This window comes from Mus musculus, chromosome 19 (genome assembly GCF_000001635.26).
Source record: "Mus musculus strain C57BL/6J chromosome 19, GRCm38.p6 C57BL/6J".
NCBI lineage: Eukaryota > Metazoa > Chordata > Mammalia > Rodentia > Muridae > Mus > Mus musculus.
Window position 1 is genome coordinate 5,822,860 of NC_000085.6, and position 23,858 is coordinate 5,846,717.

The 23,858-nt window shown below is 48.0% G+C and overlaps 1 long non-coding RNA gene across 2 annotated transcripts; it reads right to left on the reverse strand.

Moving 5' to 3' along the window:
- Positions 1-1,848: 1,848 nt before the first annotated feature.
- Neat1 (nuclear paraspeckle assembly transcript 1 (non-protein coding)) lies at positions 1,849-22,621 on the reverse strand. Of its 2 annotated transcripts, none has more exons than NR_131212.1 (1): positions 1,849-22,619. It is a non-coding gene; the product is annotated as a nuclear paraspeckle assembly transcript 1 (non-protein coding) (long non-coding RNA). The 2 variants fall into 2 exon arrangements; NR_003513.3 differs by having other exon boundaries at positions 19,437-22,621.
- Between the last annotated feature and the right edge of the window lie 1,237 nt (positions 22,622-23,858).

Sequence of the window (23,858 nt, forward strand, 5' to 3'; positions counted from 1 at the left end):
TGTCCAGAGCCAAGGTATCCTGAGCGCCATGGGTCTAAGTTGTCATTCTAGAATTCCTTCTAGAGTCAGTGGGGAGCTGCAGCAGTGTGGGGTACCTATAGAGAAGACTGTTAGGACATAGGCTCAGGCCAATAGGAAGTCCTTACCAGCTGGTTGGCAACTACACGGGGTGCTCAGGATCCCAGTGTAGGCCCGAGCCTTTCTCAGGTGAAATTTTAAGCACAAACCCCCCGGGTTTCTGGGTTGATGTACTTCGGTTAACGAGATCAGTTACACAGAAGCAAAAAACTACAGAAGCCAAAAAACAAGGTTGGTAGTACATTTAGAGACTTTCCCAAAACTATAGATTTTGATGAGAGAACTGCTGTCTTAAGAGTTACTACTGCTGTGATGAAACATCATGACCACAGCAACTTGGGGAAGAAAGGGTTACGTGTCCTAAGTCAGAGCCTATGGTGGGAAGCCAAGGCTTCAAAGAGCTCAGGAACCAGCTGGGAGGGAGGAGCTGACGTTGAGGCGGCAGTGCGCTGCTTGCTGCTTACCGCTAGCTTGCTCATCAGAGTCAAGGACCACCAGCGCAGGGCCAGCACCACCCACGAGAGGCTGCTGGGCCCTCCCAACTCAGTTCTTACTGAGAAAATGCCCAACATGCCTGCCTATAGTCAGATCTCATGGAGGCCATTTTCTCAACTGTGGCGCCTTCCTCTCAAGTGACTCTAGCTTGTGTGTCAGGTTGACAGACTAGCCGGAGACCTGCCTTCTCCAGCCCAGATCCTCCTGCTTCAGCCTCTAGATGCTGAGATCACAGTTGTTTGCATGACTCAGCTGGCTAGGGAACTGCAAGGCCTGTCTTGCTCACTCCCCTGCACAGTCAGGCCCAGGTGTTCTCTGCTACTCTCTGGCTTAGTTTCCAAACATAGCAAACATGAATGTATCCTCAGAAGTTTCAAGAAGGGTAGCTGGGAGGGAGGCCCAGGTGTTCTCTGCTACTCTCTGGCTTAGTTTCCAAACATAGCAAACATGAATGTATCCTCAGAAGTTTCAAGAAGGGTAGCTGGGAGGGAGGGCCAGCTGTGCTACCTCAGGACCCTGAATTGGGAATCGCTGGAATCTACCTAAATGGTTAGTAGTGGTCCTACATGTCGTAACCTTAAAGCTGAGGGTGCGGAGGCAGGCAAATCCCAGAGCTTGTTGGCCAGCATCTTTGACAACTGCTGAGCTCCTATTTAGTTAGACGTGGAGAGCCTGTCTCCAGAGTCTCATGGACTTTGATAGTAAAAGAGAGCCTCAGGTTCTGGCCTCATGGTGCACTCGGTCCCTGAAGGCATCTCAAGGATTCCAAATGCTGTATCCATCAAACACCAGCAGCCTGGAAGGAAAGCCCAGAAAGAGAGGGTAGAACAGTCAGCCAGCAGAACTATGAAGAGAGACGAGACAACCAAGGAGTCAAAGGACTAGACAGAAACCACAGTTAAGACGCCAGGTGCTGAAGGTCACTGAACTCAGGAACTGGTGATCTGCTGGCGCTTACGAGGGAGAGAAAGACAGTGTAGATTCTGGCCCAGTTCAGCTTTAATGCCACTGTGAGAAAAGCTGTGACCTGGGTTTGTCTCCATACCCTGAACTGGAAGAGATATAAGCTATCATGCGGCTCACAGTGGCCTCCTGCTTTTGCAAAGGACACAGAGGGCCTGGCAGAACCCTGGGCAACTGCCAAACTTTCTCCTAGGAACTGCTAAGTCCTTTGGGGAACAGGAAAGAGGGGCCTGGAGCCAGAGCAGGAAGGAAGCACGGTACTGCAGGGACTCGAACCCTGGCCCGAGGTGCGGGCGTGCCGCCACCAGTGCCTTTTGCTTTTTCCTGCTCACGTTCGTTCTCTCAGACAAAGGTGAAAAGCAAAACCTGAGCGCGGCCATGAGCCGCGGTCAGGAAAAGAAACACCTGCGGCGGCTCCGTGCCCCTCCCAGGCTCACTCCTGCCGGTCCTGATGCCCTGCCAAAGGCTCCAGGGGACTCATGTCCCCCTGCCTCCAAGTGAGTGTTCCCCACCCTACATGAGAAGTGCATGCATGAAATCAGACTCCAAAAAATGAACCACAAGTCACAGCCTAATTGCTCTGAGACAGGGTCTGGTGCAGTAAGCTCTGTGTGTGTAGACACTCCCTAAGCCACCCGAGGGCTGCCTCTGTGTGGTGGGGAGGTAGGAGAGGGGAAGAGGGTTGCTATTCTCATTTTATACTTTTCCCACGGCTTCCAACTTTATGCCAATAACTCACAATTAAACAGGTCTCAGAACTAAGGGAGCTTTCAACACTTGGGCTAACTCAAGTGCAGTGAGCGAACGGGTTCTCCAAACCTGCTGGGTCCTGGCTACCTATGTCACACAGATGAGTGAGTCCACCTGCCTTCCATTCTCTGAGCTTGTGGTCACAGCAGGAGTCTTCCAGGGCACTGCCTTGGCTTGGAAATGTAAGTCCGTCCGGAAATAGTATCCCCATCAGCTCTCTGGTGTTTTTGAGCTCTAGCATGCCATCCAGGTTCCAAGGAGGAGAGTCACGAAGGTCCCAGAGCCGCAAGGTGCACAGAGCACCCTATAAACCCTGCAGTCCTCTTTGAGTCATGGGGAGGACTGTGGATCCCCTTCTTTGAGTCTAAAGAGGCTCAGGAATCCATATTCTCCACAAGGTCCAGGTGGGAAACTGAGGGTCTGAGGCTGTAACGTGCCCAGAGAGCCTGGGTCAGGCCATGCTGAGAAGAGGGTCCTCTCAACTCATAACCAGAAATCTGAGCAGTCTGCTCTACTTTATATCCACACCCACACCACAGGTTCACACACACACACATATGCAAATACACAGTAATTCATATGAACACATATACAAACAAATACTAGGCTCACAGACATACATGTACACACAGTAGATTCATTTACATGTATAAACATGTAGTAGGCTCATATGCACACATTTACATATGGTAGACTCACATGTACACACATACTGGAGTGAGTTCCAGGACAGCCAGGGCTACACTGAGATACATTATCTCAAAAAAACAAAAAACAAACAAACAAAAAACCCAGATCACATACACAAACAGTAGGCACACTCATATCACTTGTACACATTTACAAGCACATAGTAGGCTCATATGTACACATAAACACACCACACACACACACACACACACACACTCTGAGGTTTGTGGACTGCCAGGTAGGCTGGTCCCTGCAGACCCCAGCATTTCCATCCCCGTCTCCCACGCCCCAGCCCTCTGGCTGGTACCCCTTTCTCTCCCAGCCTCCCTTCAGCTCCCCACTGGGTGGAAAGCAGACTTACTCACAGCAGAGGGAATAGGTACGGCCATCTAAGTCCCAGCCTGAGAGGTACTCAGAGAGCTTGGGCCTTACAAGCCCTCAGAAATGGGGGGAGTCAGAACACATCCTGTAAGATGAGCAAAGGATTAATTCAACATGGGGGTGACAGGACCCTCATCTGTGACTGCAGGAACCCCAAGAGTTGAGTCACATAAGGAACAAGACCACTGGTTAAATGGCTTCTAGGTATGTCCTCAACCCAAGGGGCGTCACATGATCTCAGTGTTAGTAGCTAGGCCCCACCATAACACATGGAAGACAACCTTCAACCAACAACCACAACTGGGAAAAAGAAACCAGTTCACTGCAATAAAAACTCTGTGTGTGTGTGTGTGTGAGAGAGTGTGTGTGTGAGAATGTGTGTGTGTGTATGTGTGAGTGTGTGTGTGAGTATGTGTGAGTGTGTGTGTATGTGTGTGAGTGAGTGTGTATGTGTGAGATGTAGGTAAGGCTGTAGAGGACGGGATGGTAACTCAGCCACAGATGCAGTGATGACAGGAAAACGCCATTCAAACCTTTCATTGCTCAAGGATACAATCATGGATTTATTCCCAGAACACTGGAGGGGTTGTTCCAATGTGACAAACATCTCTCATCTGCGATAAAACGTCTATAACCATTAGTGGCTGTGTGTGATGGCATATGCCTGTCCTGTGAGCCCAGTACTTCAGAGGCCAACACATGAAGATCATGAGTTCAAAGCTGGCCAGGGCTACAAAAACAAAAACAACGCCCCAAAAAACAAACAAACAAACAAACAAAAAACAACAACAAAAGAAGAAACCAAAGCAAAAAAACCACAGACAACAACTAAAATCAATAGAGGCAGATACCTGGGGATCTCTGAGTTCTAGGCTGACCTGGTCTATAGAGTGAGTTCCAGGACACTCAGAGCTACACACAGTGAGACCCTGACCCCCCCAAAAAAATAAAATAAAGGAGCTGTACTATACGTCCTGTATATGTTCTGCAGTTCAGACTCCATTCCAACTCCCTCAGATCGCTATGCATTACAGCGCACATGGACCATGGGGGAGGAGAAAGAACAACGGCTAAGCACCTGGAATCTGGAGGGCTAAGTTTAAATAATCCAGCAGAACTAAATTACAAACACAGCAGAGAGAGCAAAGCTACTAAATATATAAGCCTAGGGACCACAGCCAGCCCTGCTCACCTGCCGCCCTCACCGCTGTGGCAGGCCCCCAGCCTCCTGAGCCTCGGAGTGATTTCTATTCTCACTCCTGGCTATGCTACATTCTTCTGTAGTTACCTCCTGGCTTGTGCCATCACCTTCTGAGGCCTGTTCCAGTGAAAAGCAGGACAGGGCCAGTCACTTTGTTTGTTCATGGGTCTGCTTTGAAACCATGGCCAATAGTTCACTGTTTTCCTTTGCTGGAAACCCCACGTGCTTTGCAAAACACTCACTCCTCAGGGGTTTCAAGTGGCCTCCTCAAACACGCTTCGCTATCAGCAACCGAGGACCTTGCCTGTAGCCAAAGGGCAGAAGCAGAGCAAGACTCCAACCGCCACCTCCTGTTCCTGCTGACAGGAGTGGATAACCTGGGTGGGCATAAGTAGGTTGAACATAAGAACACAGAATCCAAGGAGACCAGGGAGAAAGATTCATGAAACTCAGGTGGCACTAACTCTCCACATTAGCAGAGGTGTGGGGACAGAGCTGAGCAGGAGAGGGTCGGCCTTTCGTGTACAGGGTTTCATTCCAGCACCAAAACAAAACAGAACCCAGAGAGAGCTGCTTGCGTCATCTAAAGCTTCTTGTTAAAGGTCAGACTGGATGTCTTCAGAGTCTATTCGAGAGAAAAAAACCAGGAATTAAACCAGGGGAAAGGCAATTCTTAATGAGGATGTCAAGTTATATTAAAACCAAAACAAACAACAAAAAAATAAAATACCCACAAAAAAACAAAAAACAGGAAAGCCTCTACACTAGTAATTTTCCTGAAAAGTCTTAACACATTATGACTTACAGTGAGAGAGAAATATCACACAGTCCAGTAACCCTAGAACAATGACTTCTGAGAGTAACTGAGCCTCCAGTGAGGCGCACCAAACACCCGGGTGTCATGGGACACCATAGCTGTGTACTCTGTAGGATGAAGAGAAGTGTCACAAAGGTGTGGGCAGCCCTCCCCTGCCCCATATCGTGCCCCTCACTTACAATATACTCATCCTCACTTCATTGTTGAGGATTTAAAAAATGCAGCTGGGGTGGTGGTGGTGTGGAGATCATTTAGCTGTTAAGAGCACTAACCACTCACCCAGAGGACCCAGGTTCAAATCCCAGCACCTAGATGGCAGCTCACAACCATTTAACTCCAGGCTCAGGGGATCTGATGCCCTCTTCTGGTCTCTACTGCATGCATGTGGTACACAGAAATATAACACACATACCAAAAATAATTGCAAAGAAAGGTAGCTGGGTCAATGGCACCCTGTGGGTCCAGCCACTTGGAGATTACGGAAGGAAGATCACTTGAGACCAGCTGGTTAACACGCTAAGATTTTTGTCCCTTAAAAAACAAACAAAACTAAACACCAAAAACAAAACGTAAGAAACATCTAGAAAGCTGTGCTCAGACCAGACCTCTTAATCAGCTCTAATAATTAATATCCTGGTCTCGATCTTCCCTGGCAGTATCCTGACATTCAGGTAGGTCTTCACAGTCTATGCCAGCAAAATAAAAGTCAAGGTCCCATGGGGCAGGCAGGCACTGAGGAGGCCAGCCTGGTCTACAAGTTCCATCCCGGCCAGTAGGGGCTGACTAGTAAGAACCTGTCCCAAACAAAAAACCTCTAGGCCTGGGAATGGCTTAGGCTTAGCAATCATAGATGAGGTATTGATATTAATGAAACCATCAGTGTGACGCTGAGACTGGCCTGGGACATACAGCGCGGGTCCCCATGCAGTGGCCCTCTAAGGAAACATCCCTGTACTTACAGCCTTAACGCCCCTGCTCAGCTGTTGCTCTAGAAGGCACATATTTGAAGTGTTGGATGTTAACTCAGCATCTTGTCTGCAGGCTCAAGGCGCACGTCTGCATATGGAAGGATGGACAGTTGCTCTTTGGAGCACTGGTTAAGCTCAGGGGGCAGACATTTGCAGAAAGACAAATCCATCCTACAGCCACAACACCCCAAGTCTCATAGTCAAGGTGCTCGCTCACCCACCTGCCAGAGTGAGCACTGGGTGCCCTGGTGATTACAGCTCAGTGTTAAGGCCCTTGAAGGCCACAGAAACCCTCCAGCATTCTGAGGACCAGCGAGCGACAGGCTCAGTTCAGGGAACCACGGTCTCACACGGAGCCCAGATGACGGGCACGAAATTGAGTGTCTTTGCTCGACTCCAGAAGTGGGGTCTGAAAAGAGGACGAGGGGCATAGCATACAGAAGGGGCCCTTGTCTTCCAGGGCATCAAGACAGTGTGTGATCCTTCCACAACCTAGCTCCTTACGACAGCAGGCCCAGCAACACAGAAGACAGTTACCGCCGCCGCCATTTAACTAATAACCCTTCTTTCAAAAGGAAAGAAAAAAAAAAAAAAGCACAAGAAAGGCTGAATAACTGAATAAATCTAACGTCATGGCTTTTAAAAATTAAAATCTTCTGCTCAATCAAGCAAATAAGTGGATGACTTCACAGAGCCTGCACGTCATGCTCATAGGAGGAACAGTGTCCCCTCACTGGGACAGTCACACAGGTGCTGCTGCCTTTCCTCTACCTAAGACCTGTGGTCTCTGTGGACGCAGCAGCATGGAACCTGAAGCAGCCAGTTGCTGGCTTTCTCTACAGTAGGGTCGCTTTTTCATTCTCGCAGTAGCGGAGAGAAAGCCGTAGGCAAGCTCTATTATATGAGTTACACTCGTAGCCTTCAAACTACCTGTAACACATGGATGTGACCAGTGACAGGGCTCAGTAGGTGACACACCTGCAAAGCCTGACGACCTGTGTTTGATCTCTGGGCCATGTGGCGGAGGAAAATCACTTCCCACAAGTTGTCCTCTGACCCCACACGGGTATACACACAATGTATACATTAATTATTGTCCTCTGCGTCCACACGGGTATACACACAATGTATACATTAATTATGCTGTGGGATGTGTCTCTCTGGCAGAATGCTTGCCTGCCAATCAAGAGGACCTCGGTCAGCTGGGTGGCGGCCGCACGCCTTTGATCCCAGCATCGGGAGGCAAAGGCAGGAGAATGTCTGAGTTCTTGGCCAGCCTGGTTTACAAAGCAAGTTCTAGAACAGCCCGAGGTGTTATACAGAGAAGACCTGTCTTGAAAAAAAACACGCATGCACACTCACTCACTCACTCACTCACGCACCAGTAAGAACCTACTTGAAAAACCAAGGATCAGCTGAGACAGGGCCTCAGGGCAGAGGTAGTCAACAGGGGCTCGGGACACAAAAGCAGCTCCTCAGATCCAGTTAAACTACTGTACCGTCTGGAAGTAGTAGCTCTTCTCTATGTACATAAACTATGTAAAACACTTTCGCATAAAGACTTGAACACACGTGTTCATAGCAGCATTGTTTGCATCACGCAATAAGAAACACTTCAGACCTGCGATGGGATGGAGAAGCGAAACGAGATGTGCTAAGGCAATGCAATGGAATATTATTCAGCCACAGTGAGGAATAAAGATCTTATCATACACTTCCACAGAGACCACACCACGTGAGGTGAGACAGACATGAAGAGACGGATGCATACACTTACATGAGGGACCAAGTACAGGCAGGTTCACAGGTTGGCAAGCATAAAGGCCATGGGGGTGGGAAGGAAGGACAGATAGGAGGCTGTGAGCACAGAGCCTCCACCTGCAGCAATGAACGAGTCAACAGCTCACAACATCACACATACCAACCACAGAACTGCTACCTCAAAGTCACAAATTCTGGAGACATGTTATAAATCAATTTTCCAAAAATTAACATTTAAAAAGGAAACCTAATAGTTTTACCAAAAATAAAAAAGGAACATGGAAATACATAACTATTTAAATTTAAAAACCCTATAAGCAAAACAACAACAACACAACAAACTTATAAGCAGGACACTCCAGCCCATCCTGTGCACCAAACAGCAAGGGCCTCTCAGAGCACAGAGCCAGAGCCTCTCAGAGCAGCGTCAGGTCGGGTGGGGTCGGCACACAGCCTGGCCAGTGCAATCCTGCTTCACCTGCTGATGGATCCCACGGGTGGGCTGTGTGGAACACGGCTATGATGTTCATGGTTTCTCAGTGAATTAAGTGTAGCTAACGCTAACAAAACAGGAGAGATGCATGGGAGATGGATGGGTTCCATGGAACATACCCACCAGAGACAACCGTTCCTGGCTAGAAACCCTACAAGGCCAGGTCTATCCTGGGTCAGGAGTGCCAAGCACAATGTGTTATTTCTTTAGCCCTAACTCAAGTCCAAGGTAGATAATGATTAACCCTTCTTATACACAGGAAAGTCAAGGGAGCAAGAGGGTTATGAAGTAAACAAGAGACAGTCCAGGGTGAGAGCTGGTGTCCTTACACAGTGTCTTTCTGGCCAGTATGCTGTTTGCCTCCCCAACAGCCTTTGTGGGGAAGCCAGTGTCTACATTTAAGACAGAGTACGGGTGGACATGTCTTTTCATGAGCTACCATCATCATACACTTTGACAGAAAACCACAACCAGCCACGCGCCAAAACACGCCACTTCAAGGAACAAATCTTATGAATATACAAAGCCTACATGAAGAAGCCTTGGCTCTGTCCTACTAAAAATGTCTGTTTGCCAAGAGATCTGGGTAGCAATGGGGTGTTGGCTGACCTTCATTTGCTGAGGCAGGAGTGCTGATAAAGAAAACTCCAAGGTCCCTGTCCTGTGCCTGCTCATGTCCCCAGGACCGAAGAACACTGAACATACATGAGCTGAGTCAGTCGTCAGCTGCCTGTGACCTGAACAAGCCGTGTAAGCACAGGTCACTGAGCCCTTCAACAGTCACACTGTTGTCTGTGGAGCACAAATTATCTGTGAGCTGCACACACATGAGACAGGTATCCGTATCATGATGTATTCAAACAGTATGAAGTTAATAGGACGCTGGGATAGCCTAAGGAAAGGCAGCTCCAGACAACTAGGCCAAAGGAATTATTTAGCTAATAATTTATGATGCTAAGGAAAACAGTCATTTAAAAATAGTCATATTACCTCACGCAATACACCAAAGCAACTTCTGGAAGCTGAAAGGGTTAAACGTCAAAATGGATCCAAAGAACGTGTGATATGCATGACACGCTGACAGCAAAGCCTGCCAGGACTGATTCAAAGACTTGCTGAGGTCTTAAAATACAAACTGCAAACCTAAAAACCATTCTGTACAGCAGACGGACAGAAGTGTCCACAGATGAAGCAGAAGGCTGACATGGACAGACATGTAACATGTTCTAGATGTTACAGCTAGTGAGTCCTGGCCCCCACACCAAATAGATACCTCTCTTCCTCTCTTCCTCTCTTCCTCTCTCTCTCTCTCTCTCTCTCTCTCTCTCTCTCTCTCTCTCTCTCTCTCTCTCAAAATCAAAGATGAAACTACCAGGCTGAGGGAGCCATTTGCTGGGTGGGAATGGCTGGACCTCATGGGGAACACATCTGAGAACAATGATTTAACGTTTTTTTCTAATGGTTCCCACTGTGGCCTGAGAAGCTCAGCCAGCATGCAGTCCATTTTGTCCTATGTCACTCAGTAAATGTGTAGCCACATCAGACTTCCTGACCCCAGACATCACACCAACTCCAGATAGAGCCAAAGGAGTCAGGCAAACAAAGCAGTTCACCAAACAGTCTTGAATTAGACCAAGTTTTCTGAGCTCGTTATAAAATGCAAAAAGCAAGAAAAATGCCAATAAACAAGTACATTTGTATATTTAAAATGCTCAATAGCAAAGTGTCATAAATTGTAAAAGTCAGAGAGGACCAGAACTGTTTGCAACACAAATGGTTAGTTTCCTTAAAATGTAAAGAGCACTTTAAATCAATGAACATACCAATCACAACTACAATTAAGTACCATTTTGGTCAAAGTTCTAGCAATCTGGGATCAGGAGAAGGCGGGTCAGGGTGGAGCACAGCAGTCAAGTGCAGGTGCTAAAATCAGACTCCATTTAGACACCGGGGCTAGGTCTACAGAAGTGCACAGGAGGGGCTCAGAGCAGCCATCCTTGCTATGCTTTCTCTGACTGTGACCTTCAGTACAATTCTATTTGTGGGGGAAAGGTGTTGGTGTTCTTTTGCAACTACGCAGCCATGGAACTCACTATGTGGGCCAGGAGGCTCTCAAATTCAGAGAACTACCTGAACTTGCCCCCAAAGTGCTGGAATTAAGGGTACACCACCACACTTGGCTCTTGGGTTCAATTTACTAGATTTGTGTAAACTCATCAACATTTTTATCACAACAGTGTCACAGAGCACGCCAGTGACAAAGGCCACCAAGCTGTACACTGACAATGTGAGAGCAACAAGTAACCACATATAAGTGCTCTGTGGGCCACAGAGATGGCTCAGCCCCAAGATCGATAACCTGATTCAATTCCTACTACCCACACAGTGGGAGGAGAGAAGAGACATCGGCAAGTTGCTCTTTGACCTCCATTTGTGCCTCATGGAACTAGAACTGCTCCCCTCCCCCAAGCAAATTTAAGTTAAAAAAAAAAGTATCCTGTGACAGAAGTGCCTGTTTTGGAAGGGACAGGGCCTGCAGGGGCAGGGTGAGACATCCAGTCGGGTCCCGTGGTCTGGATGTCGGTCAAGGTCCTCTAACTGCACAGGCTAACGCTACTGACCACAGACTTTACATACTTGGTTTTTTCTTTGTTTTTTGTTCTTGTTTTGTTTGTTTGTTTGAGACAGGATTTCTCTGTGTAGCCCTGGCTGTCCTGAAACTCACTTTGTAGACCAGGCTGTCCTCGAACTCAGAAATCCGCCTGCCTCTGTCTCCCAAGTGCTGGGATTAAAGGCGTGTGCCACCACGCCTGGCTTGTTTATTTTTTGAGACAGAGTCTCTTTACATGAACTCAGAGATCTACCTGCCTCTGCCTCCTGAGTACCGGGATGAAAGACTTGCACTACCACACCTGACCCGGTCACACACCATCTCAGGGCACTGACTGATATGGCTCAGCTGGTCAAAGTGCTGGCTGCCAAGCTTGCCAACCTCAGCTCAATAATCCCCAGAGCCGAGTGGTAGAAGGAGACCCAATCCAACAACACTGCCCTCTGCCCCTCCCCTGCGCCGGCACACATGCACAAGTGTAAGAAACATTTCAGTCAGGTTAGGTTAAGCCACTGGTGGAAAACGGAATAAGATACCTTATTGTTGTACAGGAAGAAAATCAAGACGACTTGGGACAGTTGAATACTCACACGAGTAACCAGGAAACTAGAGAAGAGTTGAGGTAGGAGGTAGGACCGCCCTCACCATATAGCAAAGCTCCAACTGCAGCACTTGGCCTGGAACTGACATAGAAACCCACCAGCCGCTGCCTGGTGGCTGTGACATAGAAACCCACCAGCCGCTGCCTGGTGGCTGTGACATAGAAACATACCAGCTGCTGCCTGGTGGCTGTGACTTGAGTTATGTGTAGCAACAAGAGGCTTCCTACCCACACATCACTCCTTACAAAGTCCAGATAGAACCAAAAAAAAAAAAAAAAAAAAGCACGAGATTCAAAGGATAGTGTTGAATTAGACCAAGCTTTCTGAGCTCATCATAAGATGCAGAAAAAAATACCAATAAACAAGTACATCTGTATATTTAAAATGCTCAACAGCAAAGTGTCATAAACTATAAAAGTCAGAGAGGACCAGAAGTGTTTGCAACACAAATGGTTACTTTCCTTAATATGTAAAGAACACTTTAAATCAATAAGCACACCAATTAAAGCTACAATTGAGAATTACCCTTCACCTCTCACATTGATGCATGCCCAAGGTTAGGGACAAGTACTGGTGAAGGTGTGGGGAAGGCCAACTGGAAGCACCTTACAGAAGGCTTAGCTGGTGCATCCTGTGTGCGTCCCCATGCTTCTCCTCGGGCATACTTGTCTCGACACATGAAAACACATGTAAATAGATATTTAAGACTTAGTAAAATACACTCAGTGTTGCTAGAAACAGCTCAGTTGTTCCCCCGAGCAGGACTGGGTAGTCTAAATGTGGCTACAGCTCTGTTGGCCCAACAGTCCCAAGTGCAAGACAAGGTGTGGCAAGTCTGCATGCTACCACACCATGCGCTGTCTGGAAAGCAAGAGGTCACCTACACATTTGCAGTTTTAACATGAACAAGTATCACTTTAAACATTCTGTGTGTATAAGGGGCAAAATCTGGAGGGAACGCGCTGTGGGGTTACACAGTCAGCAGAGGGGACAGTACACTGGTCACCAGAGTGAAAGGAAGCCCAACATAACCTGCTGTGGAGGAAGAGGCTGCCAGACTGAAGCTGGCCCCACCATCCAGTGTCTGACTCTCTGGGACCCTGGGAGGCAAGGACGAGACAGAGGGAGCTCACACCTGTTCCCTGGGCACTTGGTGGCCTTAGAGGACAGAGTACCCTTAATCTAGAGAGTGGTGTAGGAGTACTGAAGGAACAAGCAAGTCTGAATGTAGCTTTCCCAAGCGTCATAACCGTCCTCATGAAGGTTTTTTTATAGTCCAGGCTGCAGAGCAGAGGCTGGCCTCAAACCCTGATCCTCCTGCTTCCACTACTCAGGGCGGCATGGCCGCTGCGTATTATCATGCCTGGTTTGACTTCTGTTTTTAAACTGTTTAAGGTAAGAACCAGAAAGCTGCCTGAGGCTCAAAGTCCATTATCATTCCAATACCACCTGGTAAGTTCTGGTAGGGACATGAAGTGCAGACACTGCCAGCGCTAACGAACCTCATGGCTGGGGGAGACCAGAAGTTGATTTTGGCTGTAGAAATGCTAACCACTGAACAAAACAAACTCAAGAGTGGAGAGTCAGAGCATTCGTGAGAATCTGAAGCTGCAGTCGGGAACCCTCAGCCTCCTTCAGGCCTGGCCTCATCAGTGTCCCAAGGAATAAAAGCTCAGTGGCCATTGCCTGCAACGACCAGAAAACCCTGGAATAGCCTGAAGGCATCAGTAGGAAAAGGGTCAAAATTATTGGGTCTACATGATAAGACAAAATATTATGGAGTTATAAAAACAGTACATATTGCATGATTCCACTTAAAAACAGATTAGTAATATTGGGTGACTTCATGAAAGGGAGATGTCTTAGAATAGAAATTCTGGCACCAGACACAGGAGAGGGACATCAAGATAACACACTGTAGTTTTTAAGTATTTTACTCCCAAGTTCATGACTAGTCATTTATGAAAGTCACTACAATTATAGTATACAGCCCTATCCATTACACAGTACTTACAGAAGCGTCTGCCCAGGCTTACCTTAAATCTGCAGTTTCGCCTCCTTAGAAGAGTCACTCTGATGCAAGGATGGCAGAGGAAAAGTTCAGTTGTCTCAGGACAGAATAACTTAGACCTTTGCAAAGTCACACTCTTTTGTGTCTTAGACCTCAGGTCCCAATCAACTAAGCCATGGATATCAAATTTATACACATAGATGACAAGAATCTCACATACCAAGTAGTCTCCATGGGCCACTGTGAACATGTGACAGAGCCAAGAAAACACCCAACAGAAACGTGAAGTTCCATATGCAAAGTGCCTAAGATATACCAACAAGGACTCTTACACTCACGCCCGAGGGCCTGCTGTCACTGCAGAGGGCAACAGAACACCGCAGTTGTCTGACCCACAACTGCTACCCACCGAGATGGGGAACAGGGGATTGCCAAGAACATGATCTCACAGTACAGCTGTTGATCCCTGACACAGAGGGGACACATCTTCATCACTGGCAGGAAAACTGAAATTTAACGTGCGGGCGACACAGCCAGGGTAAGAAAGGGCAGCTGTGTGCTCAAAGCCCCCACTAAGTGCAGTCCTGTCATCCTGAGACATTCTCAGAAGAAAGGGATGTGGCCTGTCTCAGCAGGACACATCTTATCCTGTGTTGTTGATCACAGTTACCTCTAGATTGTGAGTGCTCAGGCTGCTTCTGTCTGAGTTACTCCTGTAACGAGGCTATAGAAGAGGTGACCTTGTGTCAAGGAGCTCTGTACACAGCAGCAGATAAATTCCATCCACTTAAAACAAATGTTCCAGAAGACCACGAGCAATTTAATTCTTCTACAGAGTTACAAACAGCAAAATATCTACTTTGAAAAATCCACTGGGTAAGGATTTTTTAGCATGATATTGGCCCCGACAGGCGGAGGGCAGTGTGAAAGTCACGGGCAGGAAGCAAGCTACTTTTGCTACTGCCTTGGTTTTCATATTGATGGAAGAGTCAGACATGTTGACAAATGTTTAAAAATAAGGAAGCAATGAAAGCGTCACACTATGAGCCAGAGACTAAGATTCGTCCAGTTTGTGCATTCAAGGTCCAACAAGGACAGGATACTGATGATGTCAGCAGACCTTCCTACCAGATGCTAAACGGGATAGTTAAGATTGTTCTTTTATTTGTAAAAACAAAAACTAGAGCGTGAAATGTCCAATGCTTTAGACACATGATTATGAAAGACTGATATTGGGGAAAGCAGAGCGATAGCTCACCACCATTCCTAGCAGTGGGAGGAAACCGCCTGCGTGAGAATATCTCTGTCCACAGGGCAAGCCCAGACAAGAACAGCTGGAGAAAAAAGAACCAGCTCCAAGCAACTTATCAGCTATGGTCAGATTTAGATGGTTTAAATCCTTGTACATCATATTTATCTTGTTCTTAATAATTGAGAAAATAAGGAGATACGTTTGATAGACCTGGTCCAAGCTAACCCTCCTAAACACAAACACTGCAAGGTCATTATGGTTGAAGATGGAAAATACAGACAGTGGGTTGAACCGTAAAACTCGTGATTGGCCAATAGTTACAGAAAGGTAGATTAAGACGAGGCACTTTTAAGGTCTGAGGATGTAATTTAGTGGTAGAGCACTTGCCGAGTGTTTTTAAAACAAAACAATAACAGAAAACAAAGGAATAATACAGACTTTCTGACGTTGGATCTGGCAATGATTTCTTAGATATGACACCAACAGTTCAGGCAACAAAAGCAAACGCACACTAACAATGCCACAGCGTAAAACTTGGGCTGAGACGAAGGCTTTGTGGGTAAAGGCATTGGCTGCCAAACCTGATGGACAATGATATTTGGTCTCTCAGATGTGTGGGGTGGAAAGTAAGATTGACTCCCACAAGCTGTCCTCTGACCTTCAGGAGTGCTGTGACACAGACTCGATGAGTGGAAGCATGCACACACACACACAAGAAATAATACATGCAACTACAAAGAAAAACAGCTCAGCAGGCACCTTTATGGAGTGGAAGAAAACGTCAGTGAAATCACAGCTGATCACAGAGCTAACACCCAGAAGACAGCCAAATCCTGCAGGTCAACCGTGGTTAACAAATCCATAGCCTTTTAAGCATAAAAAGGACTCCAAGGACATGGCCAATAGGCATACGGAGTGGGAGATCACAGGGAATGTCTGTCACCCTACAACCATCAGGATGCCTGTGCTGTATCCTAAACAGCTGAAGATGCGTTCTCAGAATGATAGCTGCATCCATCCCACAGCAGGGAAGTCACAAGAACAAGAGGCCCACAGGCAGAGGCAATACAAGCATGCTTACCAGCACACACATGCTGAAAAAGGTACAAAATGCCAATGACTTAGCTTGTATGAAAGCAAAGAGAATCATACAACCAAGATGAAAAATCATCAGTCAACAAGATCAACGCTGGATTCCAGTGGATAAAGTTGCCGGCGGCACAAACCTGATGGTTGAGGTTGAGCCCTGGGATCTCTGACCTCCATACACACGCCTAACACCGAAAATAACTAAGACAAGAGAAACACTATTATTCTATATACAAGTTATATTATTCTATATACACTCACAGAAAGGGACTGGGAAACCCACATTTTAAGTTGCCTAATGGGTAATTTCAGATTTTGCAAAGTCTGGAGGCCAGTTGTCCAACTCTAATCTGCTATACCACTAAACTGGACTTATAATGGCTAAAGTTTCTGCGGAGTGTATCTGACCACAAAATGTTACAATGGCAATCAATCAACCAACCAATCAATTGAAATCATGTTAAGGACACTCTGTGAGCAAATGGTATGTATACACACACAGGGAAGCTGGACTCATAACATTGTCCATGTACACTGGCCAGCCACACTACTCTGAGGTCTATGCACACACCAGCTTTACAGAAACGTTTACAGAACAGTAACTCAGAAAAAGCCCTCTGGACAGCAGCTGAGCAATGTGAGCCTAAAGTTAAGAAGATTTGACAGTCATTTTATTCTAGAAACTGATTTTGATATCTCCAGGGAGTAACAGAGGTGAAGGAGCTTGAGCGACAAGTCACTCACTAAACCCTGATTTCCCAAAAGGAAACCAACAGCTGAAGGCGGCTGGCACGCCTGCCCAGCAGTGGACAGCACCTGCTGCGGGAGGAAGTCGTCCTCTCCCTCCACACGAGTTCGTGTGTAAATAGGATTGTTTAATCAGACAGTAATGCAGTAGAGCATTTGGAACTACTAAAAGGATGCTTTGAATGTCAGGACACAGTTCTCACCTTGCATCACAGAGAACCCGCTGCAGACAGAACCAAGGCACAATCCCACTGTTGTACAAGCGTACGTATAGCTGATGCCCAGGAAGAGAAAAGTCTGAGACATTGCCGGCACGCTCGTTAATGGAAAAGAGTGTTTTTCCCCCATTTGCTTTTCTGCAAAACTTAACAGTCCAACCTTTTTTATGCTTGAGAACTCAGTAAGAAACCACTGAGGTGTGGGAAGGACAGAGGCAGGTGACAGTTGCCTTCAGCAGCCTAGCACAGGTGCGAGGAGGGCATCCTGTCCCAGAAGGTCTCAGGATCCCACCTGATACCTTATTTTGGTTTTGTTCTCTTCCTGACAATCCTATTTGCATCCAGATTTTGGGAAGGACATACAAATATTAGCCTGTCAGAAACCCCTTATATTACTTGCTTCAGCAATAGCACCTAAGGCATGGACATGACCTCGGTTAATGCTTTCACAGGCCCTCAGCAATGCAGACATAAGCTCACATTAAAGGTCCTTCTGGTGGCTTGACATCCTAAGATAAACTCAATGGCACATGTCAGGATTGTCAGGATTGGAAACGTCATTCTCTTTTTGTAGCAGGCCAACATCTGAACTTGCCAGTGTTTCCAAGCTGGGAGGAGTCTATGGTTGCTGTCAGAACACGTTTCTAAACATCTCTAAAGACCGTTTGTTGCTCCCTGCCCCACGGCATTCCAGTCACAGGATCAACGTGAGCGCTACAGGACCCCAGCTGCCGCTGGGTGTTCAGAGCATGAACCCAATCCAAGGCTTCTGGTTGAGGAATGGTGATAGGACGGCCATCCGATCACCCCGGGCATAGAGCAGTGTTTGCAGGACCCGTGGCTGATAGGACGGCCATCCGATCACCCCGGGCATAGAGCAGTGTTTGCAGGACCCGTGGCTCACGTCTGTGTTCCCAACACTCGCAAGGCTAAGAGAGGATTATTATGAGCTTCGTACCATCCTGGGCTACAGAGTAAGAATGTCTCAAAACAAGTAAATAAACTCAAGCCAAGTCTTAATTAATAGTCTCCACACAGGAGAGCTCAGCCTTTGATTTGTTAGTGAGCCACCTCTAACATAGCTGGGAATATATTCCTTACCAGACCGCTGACACAACATGGAGAACTTTGTAAGTATAAAACCCAAAAGGTCCGATAAGAGGAAAATGGAGGCACAGAAACTAGGTAAGAAACCAGAATGACGCTGGGATAAACCAGACACGGAGGCAGGTAGACGGCGCACAGGCACACACCTCTAATCCCAGACACATTTGGGAGGCAGTCATTAGTAGATCTTTGAATTCTAGGCCAGTCTGAGCTATACAGTGAAACCTTTTCTCAAAATACCAAAATAAGTAAAAAGAAAAAAAAAAGTGGGTGAAGGGAAACCCCCTCATGTGCTGTAGTAGCACTTAACCCTTGGAGTCCCAGAAGCCTCGACAGCACTCCTGGTACACCCCATTCTGACTTCTCAGCACAAGAGAGAGGTCACTGACAGACTGACCGAGAAAAAGAACAATACAATACACAGGAGCTGAGAACACAGCCAGCCTGGCGGCTCTCAGGGAAGAGTAAGACACTTCCCACCCTCTGCTTGGTCTCCTACCTACTCCAGTTCAAGACAACAGTTCCATACAGAGCCACAGGCTACCCTCTGCTCTCAGCAAGCAGGCTCCAGTCCTAGCAGAGGCTGGCAGAGTTCTAAGCTCACAATCTGTCTAAGTAGTAACATTTCCAGCTTTAATGACACACCACTCAACTAAATTCAGGGCAGGTTGGCTCCTACAATGGATTAGCTACCATTACCCAGGACTGTTTACAAGGCGTGGCCCACTTCCTGGATTCCCAGGGCTTCTGACCACACCCTTCCCATGGTAAAAAACCTTAGTCATGTACCAAAAAAAAAAAAAAAAAACCAAAAATAGCCAAAGCCCAGCTCCTCAGGCAGACAGAATTGCATGTACAGACTGAAATCTCAAGCCCACACCAGCTTTTAAGAGTGAAAATATGAAAAGCTCATACCATATTAAGACATTTTCCCCAAACTAAAAAACCATACTATTTGGAATACAACCTGGGAATGTTCTAGATCATGTTCAGAATACTCCCTTACCTGCAGTGCCATTATCCCATGACTCAGTGTCATGTCTGCAGCCATTGTCAGCTCACAGTGAGCAGCCCTTCCCTCCCAGAGAGTTGACAAGCTGCTCAGACCAGACCTGCTCTAACTGCTTCCATGGTGCAGTGCATCTAGGCCTAACTATATGAAGGCAAAGTGACAGAGGTCGAGAATGTAACAGCCATGACAATTCTAAGAAGCTTCAATCTCAAACCTTTATTTTGCTGTAAAGGGGAGGAAAATGGTTAGTGGGTTTGTACACTGAACACTTTAGTACAGAGAAGCGTGTGCGACCAACCTGCAGTTACAGCTTTCTTCACATTTCCCCATTCCACACAGCTGTTCCAATGAGCGATCTTGCCCTGGTCACACCACTTTTAAGCACACTCACAAAACAACCACATATACAGGGTTTTCACAAATATGCAAATAAACAGGGTTTTCAGAACCAATTTTTACAAAGTGTTATCTAGTAAGATGACCCAGGGCCCAGTCTCTTTTATTTCCCAAACTGCTTTGACTGACAGTTTAACAGCTTCCCCTCTGCTCAGGGATGGTTTTTAAGCACCATTCAAGCCAAACCCACAATGGATGTATTCAGTGGCAAAGCACTCATGAGGTTTCTACAAGCATCACAATGATCTCATAGCAAGCGCAAGACCCTGTCCCCTTGTCACAATGACTGATTTGAAAGGTTAAATAAGCAAACCCTGTTGTCTTCTGGCCAATTCCAGAAATTCAAGATGTGTTTTGAAGGCATGGCTCACACATTAAATTCCTGTATGTGTTGTATAAGGCATGACTCCCATATGAAATTCCTTTAGATAGCAGCATTGGAATTCTTAATCACACAGTATGACAGAATTTCAATAGAGACCCAGAAGAGTCTGCCAACCTCCCCATACTATGGTTTCAGAGCCCACAACGGGAGGCGTTTACAAGCCCCTCCCCAGCTTCACTTCTTGGCAATCAGCTTCCCCCCACCAGGCTCCACCCCTGTGGCCTGCCTAGGTCAGGGTAGTGACAACCATCTATTGAGCAACTAAGAAAAGCTTTTCAATGTCACCCTTCCCCATTCAACAGTGAAGCAAAACAATTTTGCTCTTCCCCTTGTAGGATTTTGGTATTTTCCAAGCAACTGCATCTCAAAGTAGTGCCACCTGCAGGGATTTACCATCAGCCTTTAGATTTTCATGTGAACTATTTAGTTCCCAAACTGTTATTCCCATCAACCCACGGTTCCAGGCACAATCCTCACCCGCACCCCGACTCCTTCAACCCACCAATGCCAAGCTGAGCCCTGCTTTCTCCCACAAGTCCCATATCTGGTGCCAAAAGTATTATTCCCAAGCTTGATCCATAACTCAGGTTTCACCTTGGAAGGCCATTGTTTCAGGACACTGTCATCTGAGCAGGGCTGTGAACCCAGGCCAGCCTGGTATACACAGCCAGGCCCTAAGTCATAAAAGCTAATGAACAAAAGGGGCCAGAACCACTGTTGCCACTCAACCACCCAGTATCAAATCCACACCCTGGGAGAGACCATTCCCAGGGACCACTTCGGGCCCACGGATCCCTTTTAGTCCAGAAGACGTCCCAAAGCCCAAATTAGATACGGCATCTACCAAGTCGGCAGAATTTGTGGCTAACTTGCGCCTTCCCACTGTTAAACCACAAACCCTACCCATTTTACAACCAGCTCCATCTAAGGAAGATTCCTCCACACCAGTCATTTACAACCCAACAGCTTTCCCCAACACCCACAAGTTTTCAGTTAAGAATCCCTCTGACCAATGCAGAGGCAGGCAGGCTGCAGAAGCAGGGAAGGTGGGCGAGGTCACTGGGGTCCCGATCTACAGTGCAGCACGCTGCGCAGACGTTAAAGTGTCCTACACCTTACGCAATCTTCTCGAGGCCAAGTTCGCAGCACAGAACTACAAAGGCTGGATGGAGGCTTGTTTAGAAGATGCAGCAGTCGAACGCCTCTACCCCCATGAAAAAGGGTGCCTGCTGCCATTCATGCATCCGCAAAGAATGATGCTCCCAGAACAAGACATTCATCTGGAACATTCACAGCCGACGGCCCCTCCGGCTGGAAGCACCTGCCCACCCCCTACAAGCTGACTTCAACGATGGCCTCCTGAGCACAGGGCTTCCTGAGAAAGGCCTGGACCCAGGGCAGGGACGCGCTTCCTAAGCCTCTGGAATTCACTGTGTAGGCGTCAACCGAGGCCGCTGTCTCCTCCAGGGTGAGCCCTCCTGCACTGCTACGACTCACACTGGCAGGGGCTCCATATCTCCTGGTGCCATCTGCTTGCCATGGTGAACACTATAGTGATAAACCACGTCCATGAAGCATTTGGGTGACCGGAAACATGGCTGTGAGCCCACCCCAGGGTCCACACTCACGTCCCGCCCTCTGTGAATCAACACCATCCCTCCCCGCCCAGTCAGGGTGTCCTCCACCTTTACCAAAATGCCGTGCCCAAGACTCCAGCACCGACTCTACATCCTCCACAGGCTTACCGGACGACCCAGGGGCAAGGTTTTAAGTGACCCCTTAACCTCAGAGTGAGGGGCAAGAGTAGGGAAGAGTGAGACCACAGAAGAGGAAGCACGGAACCTAGGCAAAGTCCAGAGAGGGCACTGCTATCTGAAAAATAAAGTTGTGATTAATGTGGCCCCAAGACTTGCGCCTTCAATCTCCATGGTCCCCGCCTGGCAGACCTGACAGTAAAAACAACTTGTCTCTGCAGCCTCCTCCGGCCTCCCCTCGCACCCCGAAGTGGGTGCAGACAGGCCACACCCAAATTACATACCACCCTGGGCCAGAGCTGTCCGCCCAGCGAAGCTAAGTCCACCTTCCATAAGACCAGGCCTCATCCCCAGGTGGGTTCACAACCCCTTATCTGGAAAAAAAGGGGTCTGCTGGTTTTGTCAAGATCAAAGGCGACCTCCACTACGCACCTAGTCCTGCCCCACTGCCTGTCCTCTATGATTTCCGGGGCCTTCAAGGGCCCCCAGTCCACCCGTCTCCATCAACTGCTGCTCTGCCACTCAAGTTAGGACACTGCCCCCATGTAGGCCTGTGAAACTTGTGCCCTCCTGGACGTCAAGTGCCAGCAGACAGCAGGGATAGCCTGGTCTTGAAAGCTGCTGGTTCTTTGTGGATTGTTAAAGGCGCTTTGGAAGCTGCCTTCCACACGTCCACTGTCCCAAAATCTAGTCTCCTTTATACTTAGCCCCGCTTCTCCTCGCACCCCCATCCTAGTGGCTGCCTCTAATTCTGCCACCTCTCTCATCTGAGCCCTGAACTGGCCACTGCCTCCCCACCACTAGCCCCAAGAGCGAGCCCTCCTTGTCACTAACTCCTACAGGTGGAGGTTACAACTTTTGCTTTTATACTCTTGTGTCGCGTCACCCAAACACTGCTAAACGGAACGATTCCTCCACGGGCACTTAAAAAAAAGTTCCTCCCCGACCTAGCCACAGAGCCAAAGGAGCCCACGAGGGGCGGGTCATGGCCTCCGTCAACCGCCACTCCCTCAGATTGCTCAATGATCCTTTTCTGCTCCTAGCGGTGCGTCACAGGATGAAGGGCATATCCAAAGATGATATTTGGGCGGTGAACACCACCGGGGATAAGTAAGTCCCCTTTGCTGCTGAAGGGTAGGGTCAGCTGTTGGGGAAGAGGGTCACACCGAATGTCAGCGCTGAAGGAAAAGTACACGGGTCGCCTCAGGTCACCACGCCCCGACGAGGTCCGAAAGTAGGGCCGGCAGAAAGCCTGGAAAATTCCACTCGGTGGCGGAGGGATCTCTGCGGTGGCGCGTCAGGCGGTAGGGGTGGGGGGGTTGGGGCGGGACCGGGCGCGTGACTTCTCGGGCGTTGCCGCCGCCTGCTCGCAGGGTGACGTCAGTGCGGGCAGCAGCAGGGTGGGGGTGGGGAAGAACTATCCCAGCAGCTTGGGTGGAATGCTTAATTGCGTCTAAGGTTAATTAAATTGCGGGAAAGGTGGTTGCAAGCTATGATAAAGCAAGACTTTTGTATGGTACACATGCATATAGAATGAATGTGTGTATGTAATGTTTATGGTTGAAGAGCGCCCAGTACAGTTAAGTGATTTTAGAAAACATTTTTGCTTTTGGGTGTGGTATAGTGAGAAAAAATATTTTTAAGCTGCATTTCTCTGCGACAGTGTATGGTGGAGTTCAAGGCGTGGGTTTAATGACCACTGGGGGAGCCAGGCTGGCTGTCTACTTGGGGTGGGGTCCAGCACAGGTCCAAAAGCAAACGTTGTCCACAAACAAGGGCTTAGTGAGGGTTTTGAAAAGGGGAATTGTCACCGCCCATGTCAGTGAGGAGCTCGGACAGTCTGACAACCCCCCACCCCCACCCCACCCCGCCATGAAGCATCTACTCAGCTCTTCTGCCACCTGCCTCCACATCCCCCCCCCCCCATACTCCCCAAAATAAAAAAGCTGGTTCAAGCACGCAGAATGAAAAAGGCAGCTGGCAGAATTAACTGCCCGGAAGTCTCCTCCCAGGCTCGACACCCACTCTACAAACAAAACCACCCAGTGACAACAGGCTCCCTTAGCAACCCGGAGGA